Here is a 19,121-nt window from a genome sequence, read left to right as displayed (position 1 = left end):
CCGAATGACACCGTCTTAATATCTGATAGCGTTGATAAAACTAAAAACAATTAAGTAGGTACATAATTTTAAAATTAACACCTCAAGTACCAAATTTATGACCAACCTTGTAGTAAGACAGTTTCAAGTACTCAACAATTTTTTGAGTACTTGAAACTGTCTTTCGATCCTTTTCCTAGACGAAAAGAAAGTAGATACGTGACCGTGTCTTTTCTGCTTTCTTCTATATTCGTCGTCTCCGTGCTTATAAATTGTAAAAGCCGGAGATTTAGGATGCAACCAGAAAGCAGTTTCTTTTAACGAAAAGTCTTAGATTTAAAATATTGTTTATTATTTTTATTTCAGTTATTTTCAATTGTTTTAATTGTTTTAATAGTAAACTTTGTATCTGGGGCTTTTCGTCTTCCTCGTTTTACGAGAGATGTCGCTGATTTGCCTCTCAAAATTGGAATTATTGCATTTGCGGTAATATCCCTTAAATAAGGCAGTCTGTTAGTATTATATTATATGTTAGTATATATTTGGTCCAGACTTGTGACTATACAGGGTGTCCCGAAAAGATTGGTCATAAATTATACCACACATTCTGGGGTCAAAAATAGTTGGATTGAACCTAACTTACCTTAGTACAAATGTGCTCATAAAAAAAGTTACAGCCCTTTGAGTTACAAAATGAAAATCGTTCTTTTTTAATATATCGACAACTATTAGAGATTTTTTGTTGAAAATGGACATGTATCATTACTATGGCTGGAACATCTTAAAACAAAATTATAGTGAAATTTGTCCACCCCATAAAAATTTTATGGGGGTTTTGTTCCCTTAAACCCCCCCAAACTTTGGTGTACGTTCCAATTAATTCATTATTGTGGTAGCATTAGTTAAACACGTTTTTAAAACTTTTTTGCCCGTAGTATTTTGTCGATAAGCCATTTTTCATCGAGATGAGGCTTCTTTTTTAACATGTTTACATAAAAATTTTAAGGGGGTTTTGTTCCTTTAAACCCGCCAAATGTTTGTGTACGTTCTAAATAAACTATTATTGTGGTACCATTAGTTAAATACTTATTTTAGTATATATAAACATCTTTGTTCCAGAAATTGATGCTTATCGTATAAGGGGAAGGATATATATTAGAAAAACCAATAGGGCGTCATCATATTCAAAAGAGGATTTAAGACTGACAATGGAAGAAGTCAATAGTGGAAGAATTACCGCCTATAAAGCAAGTCAAAAATATAGGATACCCAAGATGACACTTAGTTATCACATTAGAGGACTAAGGGGTCAAAAAAGCAACACCCAGGGTCGGAGTACGGCTATTCCGTTGGAGATGGAAATTCAATTAGTAGACTGCCTCACAACCATGGAAAAGTGGGGTTGGGGTTTAAGTCGGATGGAAGTCTTAAGCATCGTAGGTAATTATGTCGCACGCAATAAACTTAAAACTCCCTTTAAAAATGGTGTGCCCGGCGAAGACTGGTTCCTAGGATTTACAAAGCGGCATGGTTTATCTATTAAAAAACCCCAGTCGGTTGAATTTTCCCGCAAAAAGTGTATGGACCCATTTATTATTGGCGAATATTTTCAGTTATTAGAGAAGTCTCTAAATGACTTAGATTTAAAAGATAAACCACAATTTATTTGGAATTTGGATGAATCAGGATTTTGTCTTGACCCTTCTAAGGTAAAAATTGTGGGAAAGAAGGGAACTGCTTCTTCCAGAACGACAGCAGGAGGTGGAAGAGATAATATAACCGTTCTAATGGCCGCAAATGCAGCAGGACATAAGGCGCCCCCATTAATAGTTTTTAAAGGTAAAAATATTTGGGATGGATGGGTTGCGCCTGAAGGAAAAGATTTTCGAGGAACTACATATGCCGCCACAGCTAACGGATGGATGGAATCTGAAATATTTTTGAACTATTTTAAGAAAAGCTTCTTGAACGAAATCGGTGATGCTAGACCTGTCCTTGTAATATATGACGGTCATGTATCCCATGTAGATGAACGTCTAATAGAATGCGCATTGAAAAACAATGTAACAATACTAAAGCTCCCTTCACATTCTAGTCATTTGCTTCAACCACTCGATTTGAGTGTTTTTCGTTCGCTTAAATTACGATGGGATTCAAAACTTGTCGAGTGGCAAAGGCATAACCAGGGTCAACGAATTCCCAAAAAACATTTTAGTACGTTGATTGGAAAGATATGGTCTGAAGCAAATACTGAAATTATAAGCAATGGGTTTAGAAAAGGTGGAATATATCCTTTTAATTCGAATGTTATCTCAACAGACCAATATGACCCGCTGGCGTTAAAGCGATGGGAAACATACAAAAAGAGCCCTAATATCCCTCGCTTAGAAGAAGAAAATAATGGACACATAGAGGAACCATCAGTTTCTGGCACTTCGAATGAGCATACTGTAACATTTCAAGAACTCTTATTAGACATGGTAAAACAACACCAACCTTTAGATCGAATAAAACCGAAGAGAAAAATTGCAACTGGTGCTGAAATAATAACAACTCCAGAGGTACTTAAGCGTCTACAAGAAAAAGAAACTAAGAAGCCCTCAAAGAAAAAAAAAGTTTCTGTAATTGAGTCAGAAGAATCATCATCGGAAGAAGGGGAGAAGGAAGTAATATGTGAGGATTCTGATAATGACATTGAAGAAGAGCTTAGAGAGGAAGAAGACTTGAACAACTATTTGCATCAAATAAACAAAACACCAAAAAATGTGGATTGTAATGATTGGGTATTGGTGGCCTTCCCATCTAAAAAAACACTTAAACATTATATCGGCCAAATTGTCTCAGTAAATAAAGCAGATGATGAAGTGGAAATAAAGTTTACAAGAAAGGTGAGGTCGTTAGATATGTCTGCTTCCAATTCCTTTATTTGGGCAGACCCAGAGGAAAAAAGTTTTGTAGGAATTGATGACATTGTACTGGTTCTTCCAGAGCCAGTGGTGACCAAAAGAGGATTACACCGATTCAGTGTCACTTTTACTAATTATAATATTCAATAAGTTGTTTTTTTTTTACCTAGCATAGGCCATTTGTATTGAACTTTATTAAATTAAAAGTTTGTAACTTTGACAGTTTCACGATTATTTAAAATATTTAAATAGCTAACGATAGAATGAACATTCTACTTTTACACACTTACCCAGATTCCATTTCTATTGATTCATGTCTAAAAAATAAATCGTAGACACACTTCCCCCATTTAAAGGGGAAAGTGTGTACTACGGACATAGTTTAAAAAAAAAATTAAAATATGGTGACGTCATTGCCGTGGAAAGTTATAAAATGAAGCAGTTGTAGGTAATACATATTAAAATATTATATTAAAACATTAGCTTCAAATCTTACTTGGTCTCAAAATCCGGGAGGTAACTATACTAACTTTTAATATTTTGCTACACACTTACCCCACCTGACCTTACAGTATTTTTAAAACGTTTTTGCCTCTTAGTCTTTTTTTGATAAGTCACCTTTTATCGAGATGTGGCTTCTTTTTCAAAATATACCTAAAAATGTAAATTATAAATAAATTTTCAGATTATTAACAGGTCGCTACAATCGTACTTAACCATATATACAAATATGTGGTGGATTCGACAAATATTCAAAATATCTCGATAAACACTGGCTTATCGAAAAAGTACTAGGAGGCAAAAAAGTTTTAAAAATATTGTGTTTAACTAATGGAGCCACAATAATAATTTAATTGGAACGTACACAAAAGTTTGGGGGTTTAAGGGAACAAAACCCCCATAAAATTTTTATGGGGTGCACAAATTTCAATTTAATTTTTTTTTAAGATATTGCTACCATAAGAGTGCCACATGTTCATTTTCAATAAAAAATCTCTAAGAGTTTTCGATATATGAAAAAAAAACGATTTTCATTTTGTAACTTCAAAGGGCTGTAACTTTTTTTGTGTACACTATTGTATATAGGTAAGTGAGGTTCATCAATCTAGTTTTGACCCCAGAATCTGCGGTATAATTTATGATCAATCTTTTCGGGACACCCTGTATATCTCCATTGATAACGCCTGGGAGGCAGAACTAGCTATCTACAGACGGTGGCCCAACTCTGAATCAAATAAAAACAAAAACTGCCTTTCCTCCTCTTTCATCTTTACTCAGATTTTTGAGTACTTGAAACTGTCTTTCGGTCCTTTTCCTAGACGAAAAGAAAGTAGATACGAGACTGTGTCCTTTCTGCTTTCTTCAATATTCGTCGTCTCCGTGATTAAAAATTGTAAAAGCCGGAAATTAGGATGCAACTAGAAAGCAGTTTCTTTTAACGAAAAGTCTTAGATTTAAAATATTGTTTATTATTTTTATTTCAGTTATTTTTAATTGTTTAATTATAGTAAACTTTGCATCTGGTGCTTTTCGTCTTCCTCGTTTTTTGCATTGTGTTCAAAATGACGCCAGGAAAAAGTCTACAATAGAAACATTGGTGGAAATACATAATTGCACTTTAAATGCATAAAATGCATCCCAAAGTGCATACACATGTCAAAATAACTACATTAAAGGCCATCTTTGATTATTCAGGGAGTTTTTGGGGTCACTGCTCACACTCAAGCTTACGGCTACGGCACGTCATATAAAGTTATCAAAGTTTTTGGCACTCAATTGATGCAAATAGATTACTCGAAGAATTTTGGGATCGCTGAACACGAATACGTCATCAGAACCGCTCCCCGGAGCACCTGGTGCCCAGGGTCACTACTAAGGCACATCATCTTCTGGAGTTTCGAAGGTTTTCGGCACTAAATTGATACAAACAGATTACTTGTAGGGTTTTTAGGGTTGCTGAACACGAATATGACATCAAAACCGGCCCTCGGAGCACCTAGTGTCCATGGTAACTGATATACACGTCATCTGGAATTTCGAGTGTTTTTGGTTTTTGGAGGTCAGTTCTGATCGCGTATTCGTGTTCAGCAACTCCAAAAACTCCCCGAATATCTATTTGCATCAATTTAGTGTCTGAAAGCCTCTAAATTCGAGAAGATGATGTGCATATTAATCAACCTGGATACTAGGTGCTTAGAGGGTCGGTTTTGATGTCATATTCGTGTTCAGCAACTCCAAAAATCCCCCAAGTAATCTGTCTGTATCAGTTTTGTGCCTAAAGCCCTCAAAATTCTAGAAGATGACGTGCCTCAGCAGTGACCCTGGGCACCAGGTGCTGCGGGTGCCGGTTCTGATGACGTATTCAGGTTCAGCGATCCCAAAACTTCCGAGTGATCTGTTTGCATTAATTTAGTGCCGAAAACCCTAGCACAGGTGCTTCGGAGGCTGGTTCTGATTACGTATTCGTGTTCAATGACCCCTAAGACTCCCAGAATAATAAAATATGTTCCTTAATATATTTTTTTACATGTGTATGCACTTCTGGATGCATTTTATGCACTAAAATGGAATTATCTACGTATTTCCACCAGTGCCGAATTAACCAATAGGCAAAGTAGGCAGTTGCCTAGGGGCCTCAGTCCCAACGGGGCCTCGCAGGCCCAAAATTAGAAAATAATAATTAGATTTAAATAAAAATTATAAATCATATTTTGTTAAAAAATTCAAATATCGCGCAATACCATAAAAGTGATGGTGGACGTATAAAACTACATTACAATACATACTTTTGTTCACGTAGAAAGCCTATGTTGTGAGAATAAGTTGCCAATGAATGCCAGAAGGAATAGTACTGCCTATCAGTCTACACGGTTTATTAGAAAAGTAGTAAGAGCAAGAGCAACAAATGACTCAGCGCCCCCTCGCTACCCTCTCCTTCACAACCCATGTCTTTCGCTACATGTCAGGCAAATACAATGGTCTCCAGACTCATTTATCTAAGATTAACAAACATGCAATTTACATTTTTTGTGCACACTCGCTTTAGTTGGAGTAAGTACCTACTGCTAAAAGTTGCGTTGGACCCGTTGCGTTGGAGCAATTTCGTATTTTGGATTTGTTCAGTCCGTGTACAACTTTTTTCAGCCTCAACTTACCGTTGGGAAGCTAACATCAAATACTTAAATGAAACTCAACTCAACAAGCGATCCTATTCGCCACGATCTAAACCTTGTTCTTAAAAGAACAAGCAGCACTAGATGGACTGCAAGGGCTGATGCAACAAGAGCTTTGTCTAAAGGTTACAACGCATTTAACTCTGCTCTTCATACTCTTGCTGAAGACCCTAATCAGAAAACTGAAACAGTTCATGAGGCTAAGTGTTCATTGAAGGAAATGTTAAAACAGAAATATTCATAATGGAGTACAAGTACGTAGGGGGTTCAAAAGTTCAAAAGTTCAAAAATCTTCAAAAATCGCGTTACGTAATACTTGAACGCTCCCGAACGAGTTTTGGGCAACAATTTTAGAACTCATCAACGCTGTCAATAAATCATTGCAGAGAGAAGAGATTTAATTTGAAACTGCAGTTCAGCTTCTAAAATGACTTTTGGAGCTCTTAAAATTCGGAAGTGATAATTTTGCTTACTACGAGCAGAAGGTCTGCGATCTATAATCCTCTGAATATACCGACTACAGTAAACAAACGACGATGCTAATTCTAACGAAGTTTTCTGCAGGGTGGAGAAACGTTAAAGGTTGAAACGAATCTACCAATTTTGGATAAGCTAATTATTGAGTTGAGTCGTCAGTTGACAGCGTACCTGTCAATAACTCAGTATCTGGTGTTTTGTGTTTTTTTTTAACTGAGTGATACTCAAATAAAGGAGTGTGCTGCAAAACTAAATGAAAACTATACTGATGGTATTAAACCTGAAATTTAAGATGAACTACTTCAGTTCAAATATTTTATAGTCCATCTTCAGGACTTGTAGCGAAAACAATTTATTCCTGCTTCATAGTCTTTTGGGCTATTTATAAAAACAAATTCGAATCTAAGTTTCTAAACTTGTGAAACTTGTCAGTAGCTTGTAAGATTTATCTTACGCTAATGATTACAAATTACAAATGCAACAGGCGAACGGTCATTTTCAAAAATGAAAATTATTAATAAAAACTGTCACCGTTCAACAGTGGCACAAAATAGACTAGCATTTTCCTCGATTATGGCAATTAAAAATATTGTACTCGAAAATTTGGAAGTTAAAGATATTTTAAGTAGTTTTGTTTCTACAAAGCTCAGAAAAGTGGCTTTATCATAATTATAAGGCTTTGAAAACTCAAACTAAATTTAATTCATAATTATTTATTATTACATTAATATGTAATAAGTAATATTCAACGAGCATGTAATGTTGGGTATTACTCACGATGATGAAGTTTGCGGCACGAGCCGAAGGCGAGTGTCGTTATTCATCAGAGTGAGTAATAGCCATTACATGTGAGGAGAATACTATACTTTTTCTACGACCTTCTTTTTTTTTCATTATTAGAAAAATTATTATACTTTAAAAGGAATCGTTCGTCTATTGATAACTACTTACAAAAAAAATTATTTCAAAATATAAGCAAAATTATATAAATAAATAGTTTCTTGACGAATTTTATTTCTTCAACCAATAGGTACGTTTTACAAAATGAAACCAAAAATTTAAGTTTAAATCTATAAAATATCCACTAACATATCAAACGAATACGGCTCTGAGATGGAGGGGTTGTCCGAGGTTTTGGAGGGAAAAGACAAAAGTTTCTTAAGGGGCCTTGTTGCCTAGGGGCCTCAAGATTTTTAATCCGGGACTGATTTCCACCCATTTTTGTATATTAGACATTTTTGATGACATCATCCTGAACACAATACAAAAAGTTGCAAGTCTCTAGGTGCTGTATAATCATCGATTTATTTTGTGCTAAATGCACTGGTCTACTAGCAGAAAAACAATTAGAAATTGTAGATTGATGGTAACCCCCTCTGTGGCGCAGTGGTAAGAGCGCCTACCTTTGAAACGAAAGGTCGGGAGTTCGAATCCTACCAGGGTCAGAAATTTTTCATTTATTATAAATTAATGAATGAAAAATAGTTTCTGTCCTTTTGGGATCGGTACTCACCGGAGGGACCGCAGACGTTCGGAAACAATTAGCGTCTCTTTGCAAAGACAATGACGTCGACTTTGCAAAGTAACAAGACACTTACTCAACACACACACTACACATTACTCCCCTGACTTAGTGATAAGTTATACAATTACGTGGCTAAAGGTTCTAGTTCTAAACCAAAGCCAGAATCAGAGAAAAAAAAAAGATTGATGGTACTAATACGTTATAGAACGTTTGATTTCAATATGAAGTTCCACCACGCTTGAAGAAATCGTATTAGATTATTAAAAAAAATTGGAGTTGAACCAGGTTGCATTGTTCTGAAAATCGAATTTTCCCTATTTTCTACAACTTTTACACGGTAAAATTTTTCGTTTTTACGATCTGCCGTTATGCCTTTTTTGGAAGTTCCTTATCGTGAAAACTAACAAACTTTCAATGGCATGAAGGAGAGATCACGGACAATAATTTTAACATTAGATGTTTAGGGCGTAATTAATACCTTTAGGGCACTAGTAGCCCTTATGCCAAAAATTTTATAAAGCAGAATCAATAGGTACTTCTCTGTTGATTAGTAAACTGACATAAGGGAGAAAATCGTCGATGAACATGCGATTTTCTTCACAAAAGAAAATTCAATCTTCTCGCAGCTGTTACTAGAAAATCCCACAGTTTTTACATATTTTACTCTCCTTGATTTTATCTTTCAGTACTCTCAAAGGTTGAAAGAATAAAATCGTCACTGAACTTCTATTAAAATTCGACGTGCTGTTACTTATTATTTAATTCACATGTTGATTCTTTGTATTGAAATTTTCGTCAACGATTCAGCAATTACCTAATTTAAATAATAAATTTCATTATCCAAATTAGTTCCATTGAGACAAAACGAACCGGTAATTGCCAGCGATTCGTCACCTCGTTTCTTACATCAAGACACAAAAAACAAAATGTGACATAGAGGTTGTGGGTGTTGAGGTTACTTAATTCCAACAAGGGTTAACGATTTTAATTAAAGCTTGAGTGGATCTGGGATATGTACTTATCTACTCATTCATTCATTCTTGATCTCTTGCCGTTGTTCAATTAGTAGTGTTCGAGGTGTGTGCACTTGTGCAGTTCCGGCGCCAGTTCAGAGGTATTGAATAGTTTATTTTTTGTAGTTATTAAGTGAAAAGTGATTTTTGTGAATTTTAAAACCCGAGTTTATACACTAAGCATCAAAATTAACGCACCACCTTAAAAATAGGACATTTTTGATGTCTCGTATTTCCTACTCCTGTTGTCCGATTTTAGTGACTTTTTTAATATGGTATAGCTTTATTCTTCAAGAACATCGATGTAATAATATTGTTGCTAAACAGATAAGTGTCATTGTATACCGGGTGTAAAAATGATAGAGTGTTATTTCCTCGAAGTTTGGAACACCCTGTGGAATATTCTAGCGTGTATAAAATATTTAAATTAAAACTCAACTGTAGCCTTAGGGTAAGAACAGAGGTGGAGGTGTAGGTCGCGGTGTATGCCACTAGTTAAGTCGCGGTCGATGTCGACAGCACATAGCAAGGAGGTCACCTGCGCTGTCAGTCGAGCTAGAACCACTATTAAGTGAAGTAGTTTAATGAAATTTGAAGAAATTCAAAAATAAACTGAATACAAAAAAGGGATTATATAAAAAGTATCAACTCAGATAGCGCAGGTAATGACAATTTGGCTTCGAACGGAACAATTACAGGGAAGCATCCTTGTAGGTCGCGCAGTAGACATCCATGTAAAACAAAATCATTTTATTTCCAAAAGCATCGATGTAAACCTCCTGGATGGCATCGCGCTAAACCTCCATCGCGACTTACCTGCTCTGTTCGCTTCCATTCATTACAATGTGTTTGTTTTACATGGATGTCGACATCGACCGCGACCGACACCTACACCTCTACCTCGACCTACTTGTTCTGTTCTTACCCTAAGGCTTTCTTAACATTTTGCTTTTTGATTCATTCACTTATGTTGGATAATAAAAAAGTTAGGTACTTTAACAACTAGCAACGTTCTTCATCAATACAGGGTGTTTCTAAATAAGTGCAACAAACGACAAACTTTAACAATGCGACAAACTTTAAGGGGTAATTCTGCATGAAAAAATTTGCTTTATAAACATATGAGGGGTCTAGATGCAAAACCGGACATTTCCACTTTTTGGTCAAAATTAGTTGAATACACCTCTGTAATCTGTGATTAAAGGTCCATATATTAACAATTTGATAAAGAGCAAAATTGGACAGTTCCTAGTAGTAATTCAGTGTGAAAGAATTGGTTCAGATGCAAAAGTGGACTTTTGCTCCAATTTGAGATAGGGAAAAGAAAAGTTGTGAATTGTTTTTTTTTAGTTTACTCAAAATGACATAAAGTGGAAATGTCCGGTTTTGAATCTGGACTCCTCATATGTCCGCAAATTTATTTATTTCTCTAAAACCGGTTGAGATATGCAAATGAAATTTGTTAGGTTTTAAAAGGTAGTTATTGCGCACTTTTTTTCATAAAATTAAGAATTTTATATTCACCATTGGTGTGCATACGGGAAAGATGACCGGGTAATATGACCCGTATGCACGCCAATGGTGAATATAAATTTCTTAATTGTATGTCAAAAAATGCGCAATAACTATCTTTTAAAACCTACCAAAGTTATATTGCATATCTCAACCGGTTTTAGAGCAATACAAATACATAAATCGTAAGTGTGTAAGAAAAAATTCAACATCCCGTATCTCGGAAAGGAAGCATTTGCGGACATATGTTTATAAAGCAAACGGTCAATATTTTTTTATGCAGAATTACCCCTTGAAGTTTGTCGCATTTATTTAGAAACACCCTGTATTGATGAAGAACGTTGCTAGTTGTTAAAGTACCTAATATTTTATTATCCAACATAAGCGAATGAATCAAAAAGCAGAATGTTAAGAAAGCCTAAGGCTACAGTTGAGTTTTAATTTAAATATTTTATACACGCTAGAATATTCCACAGGGTGTTCTAAACTTTGAGGAAAAAACACACTATCTTTGTTACACCCGGTATACAATGACACTTATCTGTTTAGCAACAATGTTACTACATCGATTTTCTTGAAGAATAAAGCTAATAACATATTAAAAAATTACTAATATCGGACAACAAGTTTAGGAAATACGAGACATCAAAAATGTCCCATTTTTAAGGTGGTGCGTTAATTTTTATGCTTAGTGTACATTACTGTAAGATTTTTATTATTCAGAAATTGTAGAAATTTTAGATACTTCTTAGAACAGGGCATTTAGGAAAAAATAAATCGATTTTTAAATAGGCACAGCACCTATCGACTTATAACTTTTTTGCATTGTGTTCATAATTGCATTTACAGTGCATAAAATGCACCCAAAATTACATTGCATTTACAGTGCATAAAACGCACCCAAAAGTGCATAAACTTGTCAACATCAGTGTCTTAAGGGCCACCTTTGTTGTTCTGTGGTCATTCGGGTCGCTGAATACGAATACGTCATCAGAACCGCCCACGGAGCATCTGGTGCCAAGGGTTACTGCTAAGTAACGTCATCTGAAGTTTCGGGGATTCTCGGTAGTAAATTATGCAAACAGACTGCCCGGAGATTTTTGGGGTCGCTGAATATGAATACGCCATTAAAACCGAACTCTGGAGCACCTGGTGCACAAAGTCACTGCTAAAGCACGTCATCCTCTGGCGTTTCGAGAGTTTTCGTCACTAAATTGATGCAAATGGGTTACTCGGTGGTTTTTGGGGTCGCTGAAGATGAATTATGTGGTATATTTTTACATTTTTATGCACTTCTGGATGCACTGGCGTACTGATACATCAGCGGGCCCTGGTTCCTGTTGGGATGCGGGCCCCCGCCGAAAACATTCAATATAAATCATCATAGTATATCATAAAATATTTCATAAAAACTCAAACTAATTTATAGTCCATTTACTCACGGTTTTTGCTGTAAATTTTAAAGAACTGCTCGGATTGAGATGATATTTGGCATACACATAGCTAACATGTCAAACCAAATAAAGTGATACCTATTGTACCGATGTGCGCTTCTGCCCTAGGGGTGCACCTTCTCGGATGAAAAACATACGTTCAAGATAAGTACGAAATTTAATAAACTGACTAATTCTAAGCAACCTTTAAGTTCTATAGAGTTTTTTCAATAAGTCAATACTTTTCGAGTTATTTGTGAGTGAATATGTTCATTTTTCAAAAAAAAACACGTTTTGAGACGGAAGTGTCATAAGTTTTCGAAACGGACCCTCAGGGAATATAATTGGTGACCCCTGGCTTATATGATCTGTAAGTTTTACCGCTTCACAGTGCTCAATTGTGAAAACAATAAAATTTGGTTTTAAATTAACAAAAAAGTTAATAGTTTTGAAAAAAAATTGTTTTTTCAAAATAACTCAACTTCAAAAATCTCAACTAGTATAAAAAATATAGGTTTTTGCTATTGTGAATATTTTGGACATTTTGTTTTCCTGAAGACAAAAATTGGTTATAAGATATGTCTGTTCAAATTTTGCATACACTCGTGATTAGTGACTCGTTTAACCCCATTTGACTACAGCCTTTTCAAAAATTGGCACTTTGAACCAACGAATCTTACATATCTTATAAACAATAAGTAAAGTAATTTGTGAAGCTGTAACGATTAATATCATTTCGGATGCTAATTAGAAGGTGATTTTCACGACTTTTTTTACCAACCAAAAAAAAAGATAATAATATCATTTTGATCGAAATTTACTTACTTTTGATGTTAGAAACTTAAAAAACAACAATAGACTATTAAAACAGTAAATTAATATTAATCCTATCGTTCTTCATACTCACATGATTGATCACTTTATGCCAGCCGTTTTTATAGATAATGAAACTCAAAAATTTTCTAATGTTGTTCTGAAGCTATTTCCTTGTGGCATTTTTATGATTAACTATTTTCGACGCCCAAATCGGGTGTCGTTGTCAAAATACAAAGTACTACTATTAACTATTTATATGGGAAATAAGCCACAATTAAATTGAAAAAAGTAATTTTATTAACGTTTCGACGCTCAAATCGGGTGTCGTTGTCAAATCAGTAGTATTTTGTATTTTGACAACGACAGCCGATTTGGGCGTCGAAACGTTAATAAAATTACTTTTTTCAATTTAATTGTGGCTTATTTCCCATATAAATAGTTAATCAACAATTTTCTACATCCAAAATTCCAGTCATAATTAAAAACCTTAGTATCGGAAAACTAACACAGCTTTAAAAAATGAACATTGGAATAAAATTTATATGAACAAAATAGATTCTCAAATTGCATAATGTGATACATTTATAAATAAGTTAAATAATTTCATACAAACCTCTAGGACAGGGAGATAAAACGCTTAAATAAAAAACTATCAAAAAAAAACCTTGGATACGGTAGGGCTGATATCTTTTATCAAACGACGAGATTTTCTTAAAAAGAAATAAGTGTCTAATATAGTGTCTAGTTACCCTTACCACTATTGTCTATATTTAGAATTTAATTTCAATTTTTAAGAATCACCTACCTATACCTATATAAAAGTACAGGTTGAATGATGACGGTTCTATAAACGCCAGTATCGACCCTATTGTATTGGGATTATTGCAATAAAACTTGCAATGCATAAGTATTTACAACTTTGTAGTTTACTACCTACATCTGATTCATGAATCGTGCTAATATACAAGTGTTTAAGTTATCACGTGTAGTCAGGCCCTGGCGGTTAGTCTTTATAAGTTGAAACATGGGCTTTGGAAAGCAAAAGCAGGTAAAATGTGTAGGGAACCTTACAACAGCATTCCTTGCATTTCAGTATGTTTTGTTTTCAAATTTTTTGAGGAATAGTTATTCTTCGTTTTACCTACACAAAAATTAAAATCTATTAAGTAGTTACATTTCTTATGTGTGTAGGTACTTGTATACTTCAGTATGTCCACATCAAATTAGAAACTAAAGAAGCAAAAAGATCATTAAAACGGACCCCTGCGGGGCCCGGGTCCTGGTTTCGCGGAACCCGCGGAACCATGCTCAGTACGCCACTGTCTGGATGTATTTTATACAATCTAAATACAATTATGCACTTCCACTCATTTTTTTCATCGCGTCATTATGTCATCACGAACGTAATAGTAGGGGAGGAAAGTATGCTAAATGTGCAGTTACTCGACCGTTATGGCGACCTATTGGGTTCTGAAAAGTAGGTCCTAAAACCAAAAAAAGTTGAGTTAAGGTTTCCATAAAGTGGGGGACTTTCCATTCTTTAATAATTTAATTTTCCATTTCCCAACATCATTTTTTCCAATTATAGCGCCATCTATCCATAATTCGAAAAAATGTCTCGAATAAAGTTACTTATTGAGGTCCGGTCCTGATAGCAAGCAAATCTTACAGCTTTATATCGGTCCTGACAAATTTATAAATTCAAGTAGTTAAAAGTTGAAATATAATTTAATTTTTACATTGTTTGCAAGATAAAGTTTAAATGTGACAGTGTGTTAAAAAACCAACGATTCTGTGAGTACAAAATTGCATTATTTATATCTAACCATAAAATCAGAAGTTAAAAGGCAATATTTTATCGATTTCAATCCAAATTATCGATTATCGACAACAACTTTTTGCTGATTCAAGTAATTAGGCTGCCGTCTAATTTTGTTAAGAGGCCAGGTCCGGCTTCAGATCCGCTGTTCCAATGCATGTAAATTTTCAACGGGACGATGGCTGAACCGGAATTAGCTACTACTTCACGAAATACACCGACTACGTCACATATCTCTTACTCTCATGCATTAAACAGTTTTAAACATCCTTCAAAAGACCAAGGTATCATACTTTCAACCATACAAGGAATACAAGTTTTCGAATATGTAAAAGCTGTTGGATCAATAGTACAGCCCAAAAACGTTATTTGGGCATCCAGAATCGCAAACAACCGCATCTGCATCTACCTCTCGTCTAAATATATAGTTGACCAATTTCTTAGCTCCCACAAACATGTAATTATTGACGGCAACCAAATTGAAGTAAGAAGATTAATAACTCCTGCCCAGAGATTAATCATATCAAGTGTATGTCCTACTATACCTAATAGCATAATTGAAGACCATCTAAAAACTATGGGTATAAAATCCGTCTCCAACATGACGTTTCTACGAGTAGGCATGCAAGACCCGGAATACAGCCACGTGCTTAGCTTTAGAAGGCAAATCTTCATAAGTCCTTTAGAAAATGCATCGATTCCTGACTCATTCCTAATTTCATTCGACAATACATCATATAGAATATACATTTCCATAGACGGTTTAAACTGCTCCAGATGCAAGACGGTCGGACATCAAGATTCTGACTGTCCTTCTTTATCATCATTAAGTAGTCCAATTAATCAAACGAAAACTGACCATCCAGTGAACGTACTCAACTCTGCCAATAAAGAATATAGCCAGCCAGAAGAACAACCACGGAAAGAACACGAAGAAGGTACCCAGACATTAAAGGAACCGAAACTTAACATCACAAAAAATCACGAATTAACATCAGCCACAAACGACCAAACCACTTCCTTACAAACATACAAAGAACTACAGATTTCGTCACAACCACAAATATCCCAAGATTCAGTAATTGAAAGCGATAGAAAAATCTCTGAAGCTATTCATGTTACTAAAAGACAAATTTCCACTTCTCCCGAAATCCTTGAAAATTACCTACCTCCTCCCACTACTGAAAAACAAAAAAATAAAAAGCCTAAAACTCAAGATTCTATTCCAGATATTCTCAATGAAATTAAAGAAAAAATTGAAAATAGAATCCCTTCCTTCACACTTTCTTTTCATGAAATATGTGATTTTCTGTCAAATTCCCTTCACTCAAAACATCCTGAACTTATTGCTAAAAATTATTCAAATGAAAGCGATGAAATCAAAGAAATTCTAAACTTTATATATTCTCAAACACAAAATAAAAGTTTAAAAAACAATATTACCAGATTGAAGAAGAAACTACTTCTAAGCAGTCTTTCTTCTACTGACAAAGCTGACTACGAATCAAGTTCTCAAGTAAATAGTTAAAATGGCCAATAATACATTCATATTACAGTGGAACCTCAATGGTTATTTTACCCATATAGAATCCATCAAGCTTCTTATAAACGATTATCTTCCTTTAGTCATATGCATAGAAGAAACCCATTTCAAACATCAAAATGTAACATTAAAAAATTATGTTCCTTTTCTAAGAAACCGAGTTACAGATCATTCAAGCGGCGGAACAGCAATTTTCGTAAGGGATGACATAGAGTCAACCGAAATACAACTGCAAACAAACCTGGAAATAGTTGCAGTGTCAGTCACCCACAAAATGAAAATTAATATTTGCAACGTATACTTACCTCATCCTACTGATTTAGATATAACTGAACTAAGCAATGTTTTAAACCAAATTCCACACCCAAAAATAATATTAGGCGATTTTAACTGTCACAACAGTACCTGGGGAAGTAACAAAACCGACAAATGTGGTAATCTCTTAAACAATCTCATCGACAATTTAAATTTAGTGTTACTGAACACTGGCAAATCTACTAGGTTAAATTCATACAATGGTACATTTTCAGCTATAGATCTCTCTTTATGCAGTCCGTCGCTAGCTACTTTATTATACTGGGACACATTGGGGTATTTGTATGATAGTGATCATTTCCCTATCACAATAAACATAGATACTAATGATATATTGACTTTTCCAATTCACCAAACATGGAAAATAAAGTCAGCTGACTGGGATTTGTATCGAACACTTATAGAAGGACAAACAAACAACTTTAATTTAACCAATACCGCAAACGAAAATCTGGAACTATTTAATAATATTATTATTTCTGCAGCAACAATCGCAGTGGGAAAAACAAAATCTAGTAAAAGGCAGCCAGTTCCTTGGTGGAATAACGAAATTGCGCAAGCACTTACTTTGTCTAAACACGCTTTCAACGTTTATAAGAAACATAAAACTAGCGATAACCTTATAATTTTTAAAAATCTCAGAGCAAAAAGCAGACAATTGATCAAGAAAGGAAAACGAGACAGTTGGAAAAAGTATGTGGCTTCAATAAATCCTTCCACTCCCATAGGCGACATATGGAACAAAGTACGCAGAATAAAAGGAACAAAATACTTCCGAGGAATAGATACGCTATCATACAGTAACCAAATGCATTCAAACAAGGTAGCTATTCCAGAAATACTAGCAGATATATATGAACTTAATTCTAGTGATTCCAACTATAGCATATCTTTTTTAGAATATAAAAATCTAATGGAATCGTCAAATATACAAATCACCGAGAGCGACAATCCAATAAACAAACCCATAAGTCTTCAAGAATTAGAATTTTGTTTAAGCGCAAAAAATTCGACGCCAGGACCTGATGATATCCACCCTCTTTTCTTACGAAATCTTCCTCTAAATGCAAAACTAATATTAGTTGATATTTTTAATAATATTTTCATTCAGCACGACTTTCCTGATCTATGGTCGCAAGCAACTATAATTCCAATCCTTAAATATAATAAACCAAAAGACGATCCAAATTCCTATCGTCCAATCTCACTTACTTGCTGTACCTGCAAACTTTTAGAAAAAATCCTTAATTATCGTCTTAAATGGTATCTCGAAAACAATAACCTAATAAGTATCAGACAAAGTGGATTTCGTACGGGTAGATCCACAACAGACAATCTAATAACCCTTGAATCAGCTGTACATGAATCTTTTCTGCACAATCAAAAACTTATTGCCGTATTTTTTGACATAAGAAAAGCTTTTGACACAACATGGAGACATCTTATACTAAAAACACTTCAAGAATGGAATGTCCAAGGGCATATGTTGTCGTTTATTAAAAATTTTCTAGAAACACGAACTTTTCGAGTTAGAGCCAATGGATTCACATCTTCCAGACGAGTACTGCAAAATGGCACTCCACAAGGATCTACTCTAAGTCCTACACTCTTTCTGATTGCAATAAATAGTATTATACATCAAATAAAGCTGCCTGTATTTACTAGCCTATATGCAGACGACTTAGTCATTTATCTAAAAACAAATAATGTAACTCTGGGATCACATATATTGCAGACGGCCTTACATACAATTGAAAACTGGTCGCAAAACACGGGTTTTATATTTTCTGGCGAAAAAACACGTTATTTAATTTTTAGCAAAAGGAAAGACTATCCTAATATTCAATTAACACTTAACGGAGTTATGCTGAAGCAGTCAGAAGAAATAAATTTCTTAGGACTTTCTTTTGAACGTGACTTAAAATGGAAAAACCACGTAACGAATCTGCAACGTTCTTGCCAATCCAGAATTAACCTACTAAAAATGCTGTCAAATACCTCTTGGGGGGCTGATACAACAACTTTACTTAATCTATATAGATCATTAATAAGAAGTAAATTAGACTACGGCTGTTTATGCTACGATACTGCTAACAAAACATCTTTAAAAAAACTTGACTACATTCAAAATACGTGCTTGAGATTGGTTTTAGGTGCCACAAGAACTAGTCCAGTAAGTAGTTTACAAGTTCTGGCTAATGAACTCCCTTTAAGCCAACGAAGGCAACTTCTATCACTGAATTACGTTGCCAGAATTTCAGCAAACAAAAGCAACGTAACCTACTCAACAATATTCTACAGAACAAATATATCTTCTGATCATTACGAAAACATTGCAAGAAATATGCTACCATTTCCTGAGCGAACAAAACGTATTGGTTTTAATTTAGAACAGTTCAGTCTCACTATACCCATTCATGTAAATTTTCCTCCCTGGATGATCAAACCTCCAAAAATAGATATGTCTCTAAAAGATCTCCCTAAACATTCCACACATCCTTTCCCTATCCAGCAAGCTTTTAAAAATTTAATTTCCAAATACCCAACAACTCATCGAATCTTCACTGATGCTTCCAAATGTGATGAAGGACATGCTGCAGCTTATATCTG

General features: G+C 34.7%; 1 protein-coding gene across 1 annotated transcript in view; it reads left to right on the top strand.

Annotated features, from left to right (window-relative positions):
* Nucleotides 1-9,059: 9,059 nt before the first annotated feature.
* The window catches only part of LOC114331497 (uncharacterized), a 41,030-nt gene continuing 30,968 nt past the window's right edge, over nucleotides 9,060-19,121 (top strand). Inside the window, exon 1 of the mRNA XM_028281085.2 lies at nucleotides 9,060-9,174. The gene's annotated coding sequence lies outside the window, so the exon portion shown is untranslated. The remainder of the gene's footprint in view (nucleotides 9,175-19,121) is intronic.

Source organism: Diabrotica virgifera, chromosome 2 (assembly GCF_917563875.1).
Source record: "Diabrotica virgifera virgifera chromosome 2, PGI_DIABVI_V3a".
Lineage (NCBI taxonomy): Eukaryota > Metazoa > Arthropoda > Insecta > Coleoptera > Chrysomelidae > Diabrotica > Diabrotica virgifera.
The sequence above is the reverse complement of the archived record's forward strand: the minus strand, read 5'-3'. Positions and strand labels throughout refer to the sequence as shown.